Consider the following 20,093-nt stretch of genomic DNA (forward strand, 5'->3'; position numbering starts at 1 on the left):
TGTAGTGAGCGGGGACTGCTCTTCATTGCAGTGCATGGGCTTCTCATTGCAATGGCTTCTCTTGTGGCAGAGCACGGGCTATAAGTGCACAGGCTCAGTAGTTGTGGCGCAGGGGCTTAGTTGCTCCGCGGCATGTGGGATCTTCCCGAACTAGGGCTCGAACCCATGTGCCCTGCATTGGCAGGTGGATTCTTAACCACTGCACCACCGGGAAGCCCCCTACTTTGTTATTGATGACACAAATAATCTTTTTATATGGTGTAACCATTAACTTAGAGTTATAATTAATTTTTATGCTTTTGTTTTTTAAATTCTATGCCAGATTTAAAAGTGACTTGTACACCTACATCATAAATTTTACAGGATTCTATATTTATCTATATGTTTACCTTTACCAGGGAGTTGTATATTTTCATTCAGTTTTGTATTCTGTTTATCACCTTGCTCAACTTGAAGGATTCCCTTCAGCATTTCAGCTGGGGGCAGGGACAGTGGCATACTTCTTTATGACTGGCACTCCTGTTATAGTAGCTGGATGCTGGGCAAGAAGCAATAGGCTCAGGTCTTCTTGGCATCTCTCTCCTGGCCTGGAACCTCTGTCTCATGCTGGGCATAAAGGGGCCCCAGTATTTTCAGCCCTCCAATAAAATAGAACCTCTTTTCCATGAGTGGGGACTCGGTGAAAGACAGGAGCCCTCACCTCTTGGCTGCACTTGTCCAGAACTTAACCTCTGCAAGAAGGAGCTGAGGGCAGGATTAGAAATGGAGGGAAGATATTATAGTTCTCCAAGTGGAAACCGGGTGGGGGGTAGGGGGCATGGAGCCCTGTTTTCTTGGCTGTATAGTTTGGAGTACAGTTTCCATCAGGCTGGCCTGGAGAGGGAGTAGGCTGTGACTCAGATGCCACAGATCTTCATTGTTATAACTGAATTTTAATATATTTTCTTTCTTTTTGGTTTTAGAATTTTATTTATTTTTTTATACAGCAGGTTCTTATTAGTTATCCATTTTATACATATCAGTGTATACATGTCAACCCAATCTCCCAAATCATCCCACCACCACCACTCCCCTGCCACTTTTGCCCCTTGGTGTCCATAAGTTTGTTCTCTACATCTGTGTCTCTATTTCTGCCTTGCAAACCGGTTCATCTGTACCATTTTTCTAGATTCCACATGTATGCATTAATATACAATATTTGCTTTTCTCTTTCTGACTTACTTCACTTTGTATGATAGTCTCTAGATACGTCCACATCTCTACAAATGACCCAATTTCGTTCCTTTTTATGGCTGAGCAATATTTCATTGTCTACATGTACCATATCTTCTTTATCCATTCGTCTGTTGATGGGCATTTAGGTTGCTTCCATGACCTGGCTATTGTAAATAGTGCTGCAATGAACACTGGGGTGCATGTGTCTTTTTGAATTATGGTTTTCTCTGGGTATATGCCCACTAGTGGGATTGCTGTGTCATACGGTAATTCTATTTTTAGTTGTTTTTTTTTTTTAACATCTTTATTGAAATATAATTGCTTTACAATGGTGTGTTAGTTTCTGCTTTATAACAGAGTGAATCAGTTATACATATGTCCCCATATCTCTTCCCTCTTGCGTCTCCCTGCCTCCCTATCCCACCCCTTTAGGTGGTCACAAAGTACCGAGCTGATCTCCCTGTGCTGTGCGGCTGCTTCCCACTAGCTATCTATTATATGTTTGGTAGTGTATATATGCCCATGCCACTCTCTCACTTTGTCCCAGTTTACCCTTCCCCCTCCCTGTATCCTCAAGTCCATTCTCTAGTAGGTCTGTGTCTTTATTCCTGTCTTGCCCCTAGGTTCTTCATGACCTTTTTTGTTCTCCAGAGTTTGTTGTTTGTAGATTTTCTGATGATGCCCATTCTAACTGGTGTGAGGTGATACCTCATTGTAGTTTTGACTTGCATTTCTCTAATAATTAGTGATGTTGAGCAGCTTTTCATGTGCTTCTTGGCCATCTGTATGTCTTCTTTGGAAAAATGTCTATTTAGGTCTTCTGCCCTTTTTTTTTTTTTGTGGTACGCGGGCCTCTCACTGTTGTGGCCTTTCCCGTTTCAAAGCACAGGCTCTGGACGCACAGGCCCAGCAGCCATGGTTCACAGGCCCAGCCGCTCTGCGGCATGTGGGATCCTCCCGGACCGGGGCACGAAGCTGCGTCCCCTGCATCGGCAGGCAGACTCTCAACCACTGCGCCATAAGGGAAGCCCCTCTGCCCATCTTTTGACTGGGTTGTTTTGTTTTTTTTAATATTGAGCTGCATGAGCTGTTTATGCATTTTGGAGATTAATCCTTTGTCTGTTGATTCATTTGCAAATATTTTCTCCCATTCTGAGGGTTGTCTTTTTGTCTTGTTTGGAGTTTCCTTTGCTGTACAACAGCTTTTAAGTTTCCTTAGGTCTCACTTGTTTATTTTTGTTTTTATTTCCATTACTCTAGGAGGTGGATCAAAAAAGATCTTGCTGTGATTTATGTCAGAGTGTTCTTACTATGTTTTCCTCTAGGAGTTTTATAGTGTCCAGTCTTACATTTAGGTCTTTAATCCATTTTGAGTTTATTTTTGTGTATGGTGTTAGGAAGTGTTCTAATTTCATTCTTTTACATGTAGTTGTCCAGTTTTCCCAGCACCACTGATTGAAGAGACTGTCTTTTCTCCATTGTATAGTCTTGCCTCCTTTGTCATAGATTAGTTGACCATAGGTGCGTGGGTTTATCTCTGGGCTTTCTATCCTGTTCCATTGATCTATATTTCTGTTTTTATGCCAGTACCCTATTGTCTTGATTACTGTAGCTTTGTAGTATAGTCTGAAGTCAGGGAGTCTGATTCCTCCAGCTCCGTTTTTTTCCCTCAAGACTGCTTTGGCTATTCAGGGTCTTTTGTTGTTTCCATACAAATTTTAAGATATTTTGTTCTAGTTCTGCAAAAAATGCCATTGGTAATTTGATAGGGATTGTGTTGAATCTGTAGATTGCTTTGGGTAGTACAGTGATTTTCACAATATTGATTCTTCCAATCTAAGAACATGGTATATCTCTCCATCTGTTTGTGTCATGTTTGATTTCTTTCATCAGTGTCTTATAGTTTTCTGAGTATAGGTCATTTACCTCTTTAGGAAGGTTTATTCCTAGGTATTTTATTCTTTTTGTTGCAATGGTGAATGGGATTATTTCCTTAATTTCTCTTTCTGGTCTTTCGTTGTTAGTGTATAGGGATGCAAGAGATTTCTGTGCATTAATTTTGTATCCTGCAACTTTACCAAATTCATTGATTAGCTCTAGTAGTTTTCTGGTGGCATCTTTAGGATTCTCTATGTATAGTATCATGTCATCTGCAAACGGTGACAGTTTTACTTCTTCTTTTCCGATTTGGATTCCTTTTATTTCTTTTTCTTCTCTGATTACCGTGGCTAGGACTTCCAAAACTATGCTGAATCATAGTGGTGAGAGCGGACATCCTTCTCTTGTTCCTGATCTTAGAGGAAATGCTTTCAGTTTTTCACCATTGAGAATGATGTTTGCTGTGCGTTTGTCATATATGGCCTTTATTATGTTGAGGTAGGTTCCCTCTATGCCCACTTTCTGGAGGGTATTTATCATAGATGGGTGTTGAATTTTGTCAAAAGCTTTTTCGGCATCTATTGAGATGATCATATGGTTTTTATTCTTCAATTTGTTAATATGGTGTATCACATTGATTGATTTGCATATATTGAAGAATCCTTGCATCTCTGGGATAAATCCCACTTGATCATGGTGTATGATCCTTTTAATGTGCTGTTGGATTCTGTTTGCTAGTAGTTTTTGAGGATTTTTCATCTATATTCATCAGTGATATTGGTCTGTAATTTTCTTTTTTTGTAGTACCTCTGTCTGGTTTTGGTATTCAAGGTGATAGTGGCCTCATAGAATGAGTTTGGGAGTGTTTTTCCCTCTGCAATTTTTGGAAGAGTTTGAGAAGGGTGGGTGTTAGCTTTTCTCTAAATGTTTGATAGAATTCACCTGTGAAGCCATCTGGTCCTGGACTTTTGTTTGTTGGAAGATTTTTAATCACAGTTTCAGTGCTTGTGATTAGTCTGTTTATATTTTCTATTTCTTTCTGGTTCAGTCTTGGAAGTTTGTATCTTTCTAAGAATTTGGCCATTTCTTCCATGTTGTCCTTTTTTTGTTTTTTTTTTTTTTTTTTTTTTTTTTTATTGGCATAGAGTTGCTTGTAGTAGTCTCTTATTATGCTTTGTATTTCTGTGTTGTCTGTTGTAACTTCTTCTTTTTCACTTCTAATTTTATTGATTTGAGTCCTCTCCCTCTTTTTCTTGATAAGTCTGGCTAAAGGTTTATCAATTTTGTTTATCTTCTCAAAGAACCAGCTTTTAGTTTTATTGACCTTTGCTCTTGTTTTCTTTGTTTCTATTTCATTTATTTCTGCTCCGATCTTTATGATTTCTTTCCCTCTACTAACTTTGGGTTTTGTTTGTTCTTCTTTCTCTGCTTCCTTTAGGTGTAAGGTTAGATTGTTTATTTGAGATTTTTCTTGTTTCTTGAGGTAGGCTTGTATTGCTATAAACTTCCCTCTTGGAACTGCTTTTGCTGCATCTCATAGGTTTTGGATCATCGTGTTTTTGTTGTCATTTGTCTCTAGGTATGTTTTGATTTCCTCTTTGATTCCTTCAGTGATCTCTTGGTTATTTAGTAATGTATTGTTTAGCCTCCATGTGTTTGTGTTTTTTACGTTTTCCCCCTGTAACTGAGTTCTAATCTCATAACGTTGTGGTCGGAAAAGATACTTGATATAATTTCAGTTTTCTTAAATTTACCGAGATTTGATTTGTGACCCAAGATGTGATCTATCCTGGAGAATGTTCCGTGTGCACTTCAGAAGAAAGTGTATTCTGCTGTTTTTGGATGGAATGTCCTGTAAATATCAATTAAATCGATCTGGTCTTTTTTTTTTTTTTCCTTTTTTTTTTTTTATGCTGTACGCGGGCCTCTCACTGTTGTGGCCTCTCCCGTTGCGGAGCACAGGCTCCGGACGCGCAGGCTCAGCGGCCATGGCTCACGGGCCCAGCCGCTCCGCGGCATGTGGGATCCTCCCGGACCGGGGCACGAACCCACGTCCGTTGCATCGGCAGGTGGACTCTCAACCACTGCGCCACCAGGGAAGCCCTCGATCTGGTCTTTTGTGTCATTTAAAGCTTGTGTTTCCTTATTAATTTTCTGTCTGGATGATCTGTTCATTGGTGTACGGTGAGCTGTTAAAGTCCCCCACTATTATTGTGTTACTGTCGATTTACTCTTTCATAGCTGTTAGCATTTGCCTTATGTATTGAGGTGCTCCTATGTTGGGTGCATATATATTTATAATTGTTATATCTTCTTCTTGGATTGATCATTATGTAGGATCCTTCCTTGTCTCTTGTAACATTCTTTATTTTAAAGTCTATTTTATCTGATATGAGTATTGCTACTCCAACTTTCTTTTGATTTCCATTTGCATGGAATATCTTTTTCCATCCCCTCACTTTCAGTCTGAATGTGTCCATAGGGCTGAAGTGGGTCTCTTGTAGACAGCATATATAGGGGTCTTGTTTTTGTATCCATTCAGCAAGCCTGTGTCTTTTGGTTGGAGCATTTAATCCATTCACATTTAGGGTAATTTTTGATATGTATATTCCTATTATCATTTTCTTAATTGTTATGGTTTGTTTTGTAGGTCCTTTTCTTCTCTTGTGTTTCCCACTTAGAGAAGTTCCTTTAGCATTTGTTGTAGAGCTGGTTTTGTGGTGCCGAATTCTCCTAGCTTTTGCTTGTCTGTAAAGCTGTTGATTTCTCCATGGAATCTGAATGAGATCCTTGCCAGGTAGAGTAATCTTGGTTGTAGGTTCTTCCCTTTCATCACTTTAAATATATTGTGCCACTCCCTTCTGGCTTGTAGAGTTTCTGCTGAGAAATCAGCTGTTAACCTTATGGGAGTTCCCTTGTATGTTATTTGTCATTTTCCCTTGCTGCTTTTAATAATTTTTCTTTGTCTTAATTTTTGTCAATTTGATTACTATGTGTCTCAGCGTGTTTCTCCTTGGGTTTATCCTTTATGGGATTCTGTGCTTCCTGGGCCTGGGTGGCTATTTCCTTTCCCATGTTAGGGAAGTTTTTGACTATAATCTCTTCAAATATTATCTCGGGTCCTTTCTCTCTCTCTCACATTATGGGACCCCTATAATGTGAATGTTGGTGCATTTAACATTGTCCCAGAGGTCTTTTAGGCTGTCTTCATTTCTTTTCATTCTTTTTTCTTTATTCTGTTCCACAGCAGTGAATTCCACCATTCTGTCTTCCAGGTCACTTATCCGTTCTTCCACCTCAGTTATTCTGCTATTGATTCCTTCTAGTGTATTAATGACAGCAACATAACTACTTATTTGATTAATTACATAAACACAAAGAGGTCATAATTACAATATCAAAATTACAATTAACAAATGATTACTTAAAATAGTGTAGTAATCATTTTTTTTCACTTCTTTTTGTCCTTAAGGTATTACCTTTCTCTCCATATAAGTAAGGTTTTTTTTTGGTTGTTTTTTGTTTGTTTTGAGAAACAAAATTTAGTTTATCCTTCTGTGTTCCATTTTACAGTGGCATTATGTTGATGTGCATAGTTGTCTCCGTTTTTCCTTTTGATGGATATTTGGATCATTTCTCATCTTTTGCTTTATAAATAGTGATATGGTAAATAGTCCTATGCATCTACTTACCTTTTTATTTTTGCCAGTATATCTTTGGATAGTTTCCTAGAAGAGAGATTTATGGGTCAAAGGGTAAATAAATATGTAATTTTTCTAGATACTGCAAATCTCCTTCCCTTAGGATTGTATTCCTACCAGCAATCCACAGATGGACTAATGTCTCTGCAACCTTGAACAACAGAATATGCTATCCAACCTGTAGATTTTTGCCAATCTAATAGGCGAAAAAATTGTATCATAGTGTTAACTTAGTTGTATCTCCCTTATTATGAGTGAAATTGAGCATTTTTTTCATGTAGTTAAGAACCATTTGTATTTCCTCCTCTTAACTCTTTATTCATACTTCTAAACTATTTTTTCCATGGATTTGTTGGCCTTTTACTCCTTTTAAAAATTTTATTTATGGGGGCTTCCCTGGTGGCGCAGTGGTTGAGAGTCCGCCCGCCGATGCAGGGGACATGGGTTCGTGCCCCGGTCCGGGAAGATCCCACATGCCATGGAGCGGCTGGGCCCGTGAACCATGGCTGCTGGGCCTGCGTGTCCGGAGCCTGTGCTCTGCGACGGGAGAGGCCACAACAGTGAGAGGCCCGCGTACCGCAAAAACAAAAAAATACTCTAAAGCAATTATACCCCAATAAAGATGTTAAAAAATAAAGTGGATGGATCTTAAATAAAAATAAAAGGCATTTAAAAAATTTTTTTTATTTATGTAGAAGGAATAGTAACCATTTATCATGATATAAATTGCTAATAATTTTTTCAGCCTATTATCATTTGCTTCTTTGATTATGGTGTTTTTTGTAATGCAAAAATTTTTCCTTTAATGTTTGTATAATCATATTTATAAATATTTAGAATATTGCTTTTAGATTTGGGGCCATATTAGGTAATTTTGCTACTCCTTAGGTTATAGAGGAGTTCACATGTTTTCTTTTTGTATTTGTATAGTTTCATTTTTTTAACATTAAAATTTTTAATACATATGGAATTTATCCTGGTATGCAAGGTGAGAAATGTATTCAATTTAATCCTTATTCATGTGACTATTCAATTATCTCAGTGCTACGAATTTAGAAGTTCATCTTTCCTTTGTTGATATGAGTTACTGCTTTTATTGTAAACTAATTTTTATTTGCAACTGGTTTTGTTATAGGATTTTCTGTTCTCTGTATCAATAACAGACAATTCCAGTTACAGAGGTTTTATGGTATGTTTCAAGCCTGTTGGGCTAGCTCTCCCTCCTTGCTTTTGCTCATTATTTTAGGGGTTTCCTGGCTATTATTGATGGCTTGTTTTTCTAAGTAAACTTTATAAAAATTACTCAGTTCCAGAAAAAATGTGATGGCATTTTTATTGGGATTACATTAAATTAATAAATTATCTTAGGAATAAATGACAATTATATGAAGTTGTGTCTTTTTCTATTAGAATATTATATATATTTACAATGTTCAAGTATAGTTTTGTGACTTCAAGGAGTGTATTAGAATTTTATTCATATAGATTTTGGAAATTTTTAAAGTTTATACCCAGGAATTTTTTTCTTTTAAAATTTTATTTCCTTTTCCCTTTACTCCCCTCCCCACCCTCCCTGCTTCCTTCCTCCCACCCCGTTTTCCCTTTCTTTGCTGTTGTTAATGGCTTCCTCTATTGTGTTTTATATATATATATATATATTTTTTTTTTTTTCTTTTTGGTATATGTGAAGGGTATTGATTTTTGTGTGTTATTTTTCTAACTTACCACTTCACTAAAATCTCTTATTGTTTCACAGTTTTTCTTTTTTTTTATTTTTCAGATACATAATTATAACTGAATCATAACATCGTTTTTCCTACTTCTCTCAATTCTTATGCCCTTAACTGTCTTGTTAATTGCTTTGACAACTGTCTCCAACTTAATATTAAATAGCAGTAGAAATACTGAATATTATTTTTTCCTGCCCGCAAAGCCTCTAGTGTTGCTCAGTTAACTAAAATGCTAGTTTTGGGCCTGAAGTATTTTATCATGTTGAGAAATGTCCATCAATTCTTATTTTATTGAGTGCTTTTGGCACATTTGTATTAATTTCTTAAGGCTGTCGTAACAAGGTACCACTAACTGGGTGGCTTAGAACAATAGGAATTTATTCTCTCGTAGTTATCTAGCCCAGAAATCCAAAAGAAAGGTGTCAGCAGGGCCATGCTCCCTCTGAGGTCTCTAGTGAAGAATGCTTTTTTGCCTCATGTTAGTTTCTGGTGGCTCCTGGCAATCCTTGGATTGTAGCTGCATCACTCTAATCTCTGCCTCCATCGTCACATGGCCTTTTCCCCTTTGTATATCTCTGTCTCTGCATGTTCTCCTCTTGTAAAGATGTCAGTCATTGGATTTAGGGCTCACCCTAATCCAATACGATGTCTTTTTAACTAATTACATCTTCAAAGACCCTATTACTAAATAAGGTCACATTTTTAGGTTTTGAGTCCACATGAATTTTTGGAGAACACTATTCAACCCACTACAATGTGAAATATATGTTGGCTTTTGTCAGTGTCTATTGTGCAGCTCTTGGAGATGATCATGTATGGTTTTTCTCATTACCTTTATCAATTTGATGGATTATATTAATGTTTTTAAAGATAAACCAGAGCTGGACAGTAGCTAGAGTGGTAAAAACAGATTTCATTCAGGAATATTGCAATGGGCAAAAGGCCTCAATATGGAACCAGGATCAATTCCAAATACAGCATAGCCAAGTGGGAATTTATAACTAAACAGAAGGGTGGAGTGGGGGTGAGGGTCAGTGGATAGAAAATTACTAAGAAGAAACATCAGAGGTAAGGAAGAATTCTGGCTAAACCAACCAAACAGGATTCTTGTTGAAAGTAGGCCAAGGTGATCAGACATCACCCAGGGGATGGCAGCGGATGAGGAACACAATTAGATATCAAGGGTGACCAGAGATGGAGGATAGAGGATTTTATCCAAACCAACCTAACAGGATTCTTGCTAAAATTGGACAACACAGAGAGGAAAACAGAAATCTAAAAGTCAAGGCCTATTTGAAAAAGAGTTCAGGGAACCCTGAGTAGAGCTTGGTAGAGGAGAGAATCTTTGTTAATGTCTTCCTTAATAATGAGTGATCTTTGCATTTCTGGAATAAACCCCACTTGGATATTCTGTATTATGTGAAATTAGACTATAGTTTTCACTTTCTGTGTGAACTTAAAAAGTTTGTGATGAACGCTATACTCACTTTATAAAATGAATTGGAGGGGCTCCTTTTTCTGTGCTTTGAAAATTTAAGTTGCATCATAATTCTCTGATATTTAACAGTTTGGTAAAATTTCTTTGTGAAAGTATTTGTGCTTGGTGCCCTTTTGGGGGACATACCTATTCAACTGTTTTTCTATTTTTCTATAGTAATGGTCTGTTTAGACTTTCTGTTTCTACAAGAAGTAATTTGGGTATAATGCATTTATAAAATCCACTTCATCTAAAGTTTTTAAATCATTTGCTGAGTTGTGTCTTATGATTTTAAAAATGTTTTTCTGTTTTGATAGTTATTTTCTCCCATCAGTTCTAATTTTGTGTATTTGCACTTATTTTCACTCTTCTTGATTAGGATGGTTAGAGGTTTGTCTATTTTGTTGACTTTTCAAATAACCAGCTTTTTTCTTTATTAGTTCTACTTTAAAAAAAACTCATTTTCTGAGTTGGTCTTTATGAACCCTTCCTTCTTCATTCTTTTTGGCTTATTTTGTTCATTTTCTAACATCTTGAACTGAGTGTTTGATTCGTTATTTGTCATTTTATTAACGGCCTTTCCCTCTCTGATTGGAGAAGTATTATTTACCACATTACCTTATTATGTCTTTTGCCCGTACAAGCGACTTCTCCAATCTTATCTGAGGCTCTGTCGGTTTGTGGGGCTGAAAGCGAGAGGCTCAGAGACTCAGAGAAGGATGTGGTTAGTGAACCAGTCCCACCGTGCGGAGGGTTTTTACAGAGGTTAATGTGCATCACAGGTGTAGCCTTCTTAATGGCCTTCAATTCCACCCCCAAGGGGGGCGCGATCATAGCCCATGCGCCCTCTTTCCTCGGCGACCAAAACAAACAGCTCTCCATTTGTCCTACCGTCTTCTCTCCCCTCTGGAGCTCATATGGTCTCTATTTTTGCATCCCCCGCATTATACTTTGTGGCTTTCTGGCAGCCCTTTCAAGCGGCAAGGAAAGAGGAAAGGAGGGAGTGAAAATAGGAGAGAAAATATTTCATCCCGTGGTTTTCTAGAGGCGTCAAGGAAGTGACTCCAGACTGATTGGAGCGAAAAGGTCCCAGGACCACCAATAAGGGCTTTTCCGTCTAGAATTGCAACTTACTCTTTTAGCAAAGCATGTCATAGGACCTAGATTTAGGTTCCAAATTTAAGATTTCGGAAATAAGCGAAATTAGGTAGATTGGACTTCAGCTTAATATTAATTCTTGTAAAACCTACTCAAAATGGCTATGTTGTGTTTTGTATATATTCCCGAGAGCACAGTTGGAGTGAGGGGGTGTAGCTCAGTGGTAGAGCGCGTGCTTAGCATGCACGAGGCCCCGGGTTCAATCCCCGGCACCTCCACTTTTGAAAGTTCTTGTTTTTCTCCCCATTTTACTTTTTTTCCCTGCTCAAAAAGAAAGTAAACCGATTTCGCAACTATTTGCTATCAGTATTGGCGCTGCCCTGTTTCTACTTCTCGGGTTTGGCAACACCCAGGGTGGCTGCGAAAGGAGGAAAAGATGGAACGAGAAGACAAAGTCTGGGCCCATCCAGCAGCTCGAGATTCCGGAACAAAAAGCACGTCACAGTATTATTCATAAAGCAGGAAAGAAGAGATAAGGATGGGAAAATTTAACAAAGGAAACACATGGTCGCAAGCCAATTTTTCTTAGTTTCTTTTGTTTTCTGAGCCGTTTTGGCCATGATCAGACTGAAGGTTGAGCAAGAAGAGAGCGTTCCAAGATGGGAAATCGAGAAATTTATTTTCATCAGTGGATGTGGAGAAGTCACACTTAGGCAGCAATAGCTCCATTGGGAATACATTGAGCAATACCTTGGGCTGAAGATTTCAGAAGTCACAGATTAATTTCCAGTTTTGTTCTGTCTTTACTTTTACCTGAGAATAGGATTTAACTAGATAATTTAGATGATATACAGAAGTAATTTTATCTGAGACTGTTGCACCCTCTATCGGAAAGGAATTTTCCAGACCCAGGGTCAGTGTGGTCCTTGGACCAAAGGAGTTGGTGGTACCTGAGAGCTTGTTAGGAATGCAGGATGTCAGTTCCACCCCAGACTTACTGGACTAGAATCAGCATTTCGACAGGATCCCCAAGTGTGTCCTTTGCACGTGAAAGTTTGAGAATCACTGGTTTGAGTGCTATGATGTGGATTTAAAGGGTATATATTATAAATATATGGCTGTATTATAATTTTTTGCAACTTCCTACTCTAATGTAGAAAAAACAATTGCAAAAAATGTATTTCTATTGTTGAACAATTTTTGTATTCTAATAATTGACACTGTTTCCCCTCTCATGGTAATATGATATTTATTAATATTAATTTTTGAATCAATATGCATAATTGAATTAGATGTGAAGTTTCTTTTTAATAAAAGTTTTGCAAGTTTTGCAATCAAGACGGGGCTAGCTTCCAGTATAAACTAGGAAGTTTGTATCTTTGTTTCTGCTCGGCAACATCTTAAATAGGATAAGATCTTTCTCGAGTTAAAATGCCTTCACTTTGGAATTTACCTCTTCAAAGGAAGAATAAGAGCTAGCACTCAGGAGCCAGATTTTCTTTAATAGGAGTAATAGGTCATTTTCGGTTCTGTTGACATATTTTTCTCTCTTGTTTTCAAAGTACAATTTTACAATGTCATTTTGCCACTTGTATCTACTGTGTCAGGAGAAATGTATTCACATGCTCCAACCATAGAAATCCATCAAGTTGCAAAAGGCAAATAGACTAAACTTGAAAAAGAAATCATGAATTCTTACCATTGCTTTTATGTATTATATTAGGGCTCAGGTCCAAATGGAAGTTTTTTTTCCCTTCCAACCATAGACTTCTCCAAGGAAGTTCACCTCTGAAATTTAAGGGAGAAGAGGATAGAGTGGAAAAGCCAAGAACTTAGTATGAGAAAACCATAGGAAATATAGAGTGGAAATTTCAAAAAAATTATATGCCAATAAAAGCAACATGTGACAAATGGAGGTACTTCTTTGAAGGCTAGCTGTGTCTAACTTTGGCCCAGGACAAAAAGGGCTCATTTTAAAGTACATTGTAGATGAATTCTGGAAATTCAACTATGTTTTATTTAGGGGCTCTATCCTTCAACAAGCTTTTGTTTAGCTTTCTTCGGGGAGGAATTAAAGATTAAGGACCTCTGAGAGGAAAGGGGAGGTGGCCATGTGTGTGACACCCTCTGTGAATGTGTGAGAGGTCACAGTTGGGCAGGACCATTGGCTGCATAGGAATATGGAAGCAGACAATATCCACTAGGCCATGCAGTCACTCTGACTCAAAAGACAGTGATTTATTTTTTTCAAAGACATATTTAATAGGAGAATAAAGAATACTTAATCCTTTACTGCCTACTCTAGGAACAGTTTCTTCATATTCAATCAAGGTGGGGAACTTAGAGCAATATGACTAAACCTCTCTGTCCAGGTCAGCAAATCAAGATGTAAACACCGAACATCATGAGTGTTAATTCAAATTCCAGAGCATTACATAAAACCTTTTTACATGAATACTTTATCCCTTTTGGTCTGTCAACTTTGTGTGTGTGTGTGTTAGCTAACACCTCTACTGTGTCACATAATTATTCTTCTAGTGGTGGGAACAATTAAGATCTAGTCTCTTAGCAAGTTAAATGTTTACAACACAGTTTTGTGGTCTGTAGTCTCTGGACTGTGTATTAGATCTCCAGGACTTATTTGTCTACTAGTTGCAAGTATGTGCCCTTAAACAACATCTCTCCAATTCCCCACCCCTCAGGCTCTGGTAACCACCATTCTACTCTGTTTTTTGTTGTTGTTGTTGTTTTTAAGATTCCACATATACGGGCTATCATATAGTATTTGTCTTTCTCTGTCTGACATCTCACTTAACACAATGTCTTCAAGACCCATCCATGTCTCTGATATATAACATCTTCTTTACCCTTTCATCCTTGTCTGTCATTAAAAGATGGCACCCAACCAGTTACAATTTTCTCCCTGGTTTTAGATGCATTAGAAAAGCACTTCATACATCTGCTAATTGCTGATTATTTTCACAGAAAATTGATAAACAATTTTGGTGTTCAGTGTACATTGGAGTAAACAGAAAAAAACAAAATGAAGCCAAAACTCCTTGTGAGGAACTTCTGTTAATGTAACTGTAGTTAGGCTTCTCCAATTTCAATGACTCTGGAAACTTTCATATTTGTGCTTTCACACTCAAACAGCCTAGTGTAATAATTTCCTACTCATCCTCCTGGACTCTCTCTCTCTCTCTCTCTCTCACACACACACACACACACACACACACTCATATACTAGAGCTTGCAGAATTTTGTGGGTGCCTCTTCCCTAGCACTCAATTTCAGTGAAATCTGCCACTTCTGTCTCCTCCTATCTATTCTACCAGCCCCATGAGCCAACTGAGAGAGAAATTCTGCCAAACCAATAATGTCCTCTCAATTCCAAAAGATATTCAATGATATATTTACTAGTATAGGCAAAGACATAAGATGAATGAGGAGGATATAACGCATACTAGGAGTCGTACCAGAAAACGAGTCTTTCTGGGCCTTCTATGGAAGTTTCAAGGCCATGATGATAACCAGTGCTACTGCTAGGGTTCAAGATCAGACTAAGAAGCATTTTTGTTTGTTTGTTTGTTTGCTTTTGTTTTTTGGCTTTGCACAACTATCAGTAAAAGAGTTCCTGATCGCTAATCTCAAAGGACGTTTTCAGTTCTCATTCTGCTCCCTCTCTGTGTGCTGTGCCTTCTGAGCACTGCCACTCCCGTGTATTCGTATCAGAGCGCTGAGTTGAGTTCACTGCGCTACACTGACAGGCGGGAACCTATGGGATGGATCTGTTAAATTCAGCATGTCCAAAACCATCTCCTCGGCATAATCTCTTTTCCATTCTGAGGAAGGAGGAGGAGGAGGAAGAGGAGGGGAGGAGGAGGGGGAGGAGGCGAGTAGGAGGGGCAGGAGAAGGGGGAGGATGAGCTCCCCAGGGTAAAGGCCTGGTCCGGTGGTTAGGACTCCGAGCTTTTGCTGCCGAGGGCACAAAAGAACAATAGATCTCTTTTTTGCTTTTCTTCCTGTTTCTTGGATGACTGGGTTCTCTCTTATGTGCCTCCCACTTTGTTTCTTGCTCTGTAAACCCAGTAGGTATCTCCAATCTGTGTCTAGATACCTATTAACTTGCTTTTAATCAACACTTCTTTCCACCGCTGAATCTGCTGTTTAGTGCGTGCCTTGAGCACTATTCTCCTAGACTATTCCATGAACCTTCTTAGTTGCCATCAGGATGTAATAAAGATGAATAGACTGTTGGGAATGAATCGCTGGACGAATTGCTGGTGGTTTTTATTTTCACCTGGGTTTTTCCCATTAAAATCTTGCCCTTAACATTCCTGTGGAGCAAACAGCAAATAGCAAGAAGTGTTTTATCCAAGGAAAAGTTCGTCAATTTTCTGACACACGTTTTCAATATTTTTCGTTCCACTTCAAGTTTTATTTGATAAAGAATCAGTATCACCCACAGCTCCCTGGCCTTCTCTATCTTAAAGCAGTCACAAATCCTGCTCCGACATTCAGCACTGCTAAAACAACAAGCACGGCAGCTGGGGAGATGGGCCCACAGAATACAGTGAGATATTTCTTGACGGACCTCCACCACTCTCCCGAGAAGGGGGTGTAGCTCAGTGGTAGAGCGCGTGCTTCGCATGTACGAGGCCCCGGGTTCAATCCCCGGCACCTCCAGCTGTGGGCTTTCGGGAAGCCGTGAGATTCAACTGCTCTTTTCCCTGATTCCTTTACCCATTGCCTGCTCACAAGAAAAGTAAACATATGATCCAAGACGTTCATTTTAATGCTGCACTATTTAGACTTCATGAGCCTCAAAACCACTCGAGTCAGCTGACAGAGTAGAAGTCTATTAGTTTCCCACGGAGGCTATAACAAATTACGACAAACTCGGTGGTTTAAAACAACAGAAATTTATTCTGTTACCCTTCTGGAAGCCAGAAGTCCAAAATTAATATCACTAGACCGACATCAGGGTGTTGGCAGAGTGCTGCTATCTCCAGAGGCTCTAGGAGGAGAATCCATTCTTGCCTCTTCCAGCTTCTGGTGGCGGCTGGCATTCCTTGGCTTGTGGCAGCAATACCCCAATCTCTGTCTCCGTGGTCACACTGCCTTCTCCTCTGTGTGTGTGAAATCTCCCTCTGCCTCTCTTTTAAGGACACTTGTGATTACATCAGGCCTACCCGGATAATCCAAAGTAATCTCTCCATTTCAAGATCTTTAATGTAATTGCATCTGCAAAGACTTTTTCTATGTAAGATAACATTCACAGGTTCTGGGGATTGGGGCCTTCTATCTTTGGGAGCAATTATTCAGCCTACTATTCATAAGATCCCCTAAACCCAAAACAAGTGTGCTGTCATAACTTTTCACCTTGGCTTCTATTTTCCACTATTACTGAGAGAAGAGAAAAAGGAGAAGAAAATAAGAGGCTTGAGGAAAAATTGCTTTAGTTTCCTTTGTTTTATGTGAAGTTTTAGGATGAGAAACAGAAAGTCTTCCATCTGATTAGCCTCTCCATCACCAAAAGTCTAGTCCAAAAATAAACTGGAGAATACTAGTTGAACGAGTGGGTGTTGCTACCGGAAAGGACTGCTGTCAAGAATCTAGCGTCCTGCCAAACATGAACAACAAAAAAAAAGAATCAGCTTTACACGACTCAGCTTACACATGCCAAATTGCTATTTTGTACTACCCAATTTCCTTTTATTTTGTCACTCATCCATTGTTCCTTCTTTTCAAATCTCTAAATAAGATTATGCCTGGAAATGTCAGTTAACAACAAATATGCTACCATGAAGAAGCAGCAAGAAAATTTTTTTTTGGTATGTATGTCAAAATGGAAATTATTAGCTGCCAAAACAAGAAGACATGTAGTTCACAAATGTCTAAGATATTTTCACTGTAGCGAAAAACCAGCCATTTCCTCTACTGTTTCCTGCCCATATAATCACTTCTGCTTATACTTTCCAGGCACTCCTCAAAATTTCTAGTCCATTGATGGCCCCATTAAAAGGCCATTATAGTTACAAATCCATCACTATCTCTGCCCATCTTCACTGCTGAATATTAGAGAAGGAAGGGAATTCTGTCTCCCAGCTTTACTCTTTCTTTCCCTCCTCACCTCTCAGCTCTGAGAAAGAAATTCAATCTCTTTCAAATGTCCTTAGTTGATTAATTCACAAGCAAGGAGTGTGAAAGGAAAAGAGAGCAAAACACCACTAAATTCTAATATAAATTGGGAAATTTGCATGTTTGTCTCTGCTTAGCAATGTTTTCAATATGATGGGAACCACTTGAGAAGCACCTACTGTCCAAATCTTGGGATCATTTCAGAACACTGGGTTGCCTCTCCCTCAATAACCAAAAACTGTGGAATATATAATTACTTGGACAAACAATATTTTTCTAAACTATTTGAGAACAATTTGCAGATATTATATCTTTTTCTCCACAAATCTTCTTATACACTTCCATCGTAATCTTTTTATTTTATACATTTAATATATATTTCTTAAGAGTAAGGGCATTTCCTTACCACAGCACAATGATCAAATTCAGGAAACTTAACACTGATAAGGAGTCTTTTCTAATATACAATGCATATTTAACTAATTTTACCAATAAAATACTTTATAGAAATTTCTCTCCCAAACTAGGGTCCATTCCAGAGTCACATATGAATTTAGTTACTCCTTAGTCTCCTTTAATCTGGAACGGTTTCTCAATCTTGCCTTTTGTGAGATTGATATGTTTTTGAAGAGCACGTGCCAATGATTTTGCAGAATATTCTTCAATTTATGTTTTGATTAGACTAAGTTCAGGTTATGAACATTTGGGAGGAATATCACAGAAATTATGTTTCCCTCTATCACACCAAGGGGCATGTGATGTCAGTTTCTCCCATTGTTAGTGATGTCAGTTTTGATTACTTAGTTAAAGTTGTGTCTAATAGGTTTGTTTCCCCATAAACTCATTCCCTCATAATTAATAAGTATCAGTAAGGGATACTCTGAGACTATATAGATATTTCGATCCTCATCAAAAGTTTACCTATGCTTTTAGCACTGATCTATGAATTTGCCAGAGTCTATTATTATTCTGATGGTAATTTTATAACTTTGTTACTACCTCTGCATTTATTAGTTGGCATACCACTGTAAGGAAAAATTTCTCTTCTTCCATATTTATTCATTTAAGTATCCAAGGATTGCAATCATTTATTGTCATTATTCATCTCACACGGCCCCAGATTTGACTAGTGAGAGGCCCTTCAAGTTGGTTTCTGGATCCTTTTGAATTGTCCTCGTGATTTTTTTTATTTTTGCGGTACGCGGGCCTCTCACTGGTGTGGCCTCTCGCGTTGCGGAGCACAGGCTGTGAACGCGCAGGCCCAGCGGCCATGGCTCACGAGCCTAGCCGCTCCGCGGCATGTGGGATTTTCGCGGACGGGGGCACGAACCCGTGTCCCCTGCATCGGCAGGCGGACTCTCAACCACCGCACCACCAGGGCCCTGTCCTCATGATTTTTGAGCAGTTATATTCTAGCACAGAAAGATAACTTAGGATCATCTTGTACTCTCCCTCATCCAGTCTTAGAGTCTGTGAATCCTACAAGTAGCTCAGTTTCCTTTTAGTGGGGATTGGTATTCAAAAATCAAGATATGGGACTAGCATTGCTTATTGCTACTGAGGTATTAGTTTTTCTAGGCCCTGTTAGCAGACAGATGTGGAGGGAAAATGACAGAAACACAAACAGACACACGTGCACACGCACACACACACACGCACACACGCATATTTCATATCCAGAGACAACAGGGCTATTTGTTACTTACCTCCTTCTCCTACAGTGAGAGCCCTGAATTCCAACAATATATGTGTTCATTTTCCCAACCACACAAAAGTAAATTCACACACACACACGCACGCATAAAAATAAATAAAATTCACACAAAATATCAGAATTAACATACCCTTAACACTACAAAAAATAACCCTGCTACATAGAGGTTATCATTTGTTTGCTTTTTTTTTTCTTGTTTTTTTTTTTTCTACTTGGGATAAAGTACTGTGTAAAACATTTATTTGGATGTGTTCTTTCTTTTTCTCTTGAATGAGGTTATGTTATCCTTTTGAAATGCAGTTAGATTTTTTTCTATTCATATTCAATTTTGCACTAGTTTCACACACACTTGAGTCAGTATTATTTTTTGACTATGTAAAACATTAATGTTTCCAAGAGTCAAAATAATTCAGAGAATAATATTCAGATAAATTGTGGGAGAATGTTGTGTCCCGTGACTCACCCAAGTGATGGAATGGAAGCACAGTCCAAGCAATCTAATCTGATGGGGACCCAACTTTGTGATCAGATTCTGATCACAAGCTGACCACAAATCAAGAACAGTGCCTTTCTTTCTACCATTAAGGTTCCTTTCTCCTGGAGTAGCCATGCCTGAGAGAGGATAAAGTGTAAGGAGTTTAGAAATAGCAGAATTGAACTTAAGGTGGCTTATTTTGATAACTTGGTCTTCAAAGACGCAATGCTGGTCACTAGAAGGTCACAGAGAGTCTTCTGAGAAGCTGATAAGAGTGAGGGGGTATAGCTCAGTGGTAGGGCGTGGGCTTAGCAGGTACAAGGTCCTGGGTTCAATCTGTAGGACCTCCACTTTTGTATTTTCTTCTTACCCACATACCCTAAGAACTCTTACTTCCTGAAATATCTTTGTCAAACTCAGTCGTCTTGGCTATGGCAATTCTTTCTTAACCTTTTTGGGACACAGGGAGGAATTGTGCTCCTTCACTAAAGTTATCTGTTGTTTGCTCTATTATTGACTGCATCTCTCCAAGCACTCTCAGCAATCACTAGCGTGTGGGCCACTGTCAATAGGTTACAAAAAGCAAGTAGCAGTTTCCCCAACCACCCAATTTCCAGTTGTATGGAATCTGAAAGGCTTAGCAAACGCGGGTCTGTGTGGCCTA

The 20,093-nt window shown here is 38.6% G+C and overlaps 2 non-coding genes and 1 pseudogene across 2 annotated transcripts; all 3 read left to right on the top strand.

Annotated features, from left to right (window-relative positions):
* The window catches only part of LOC116762187, a 382,117-nt pseudogene that overhangs the window by 106,620 nt on the left and 255,404 nt on the right, over positions 1-20,093 (top strand).
* On the top strand, positions 11,306-11,377 carry TRNAA-AGC. Its single transcript has one exon. It is a non-coding gene; the product is annotated as a tRNA-Ala (tRNA).
* Positions 15,714-15,785, top strand: TRNAA-CGC. Its single transcript has one exon. It is a non-coding gene; the product is annotated as a tRNA-Ala (tRNA).

The sequence above is a fragment of the Phocoena sinus genome, chromosome 11 (genome assembly GCF_008692025.1).
Source record: "Phocoena sinus isolate mPhoSin1 chromosome 11, mPhoSin1.pri, whole genome shotgun sequence".
NCBI lineage: Eukaryota > Metazoa > Chordata > Mammalia > Artiodactyla > Phocoenidae > Phocoena > Phocoena sinus.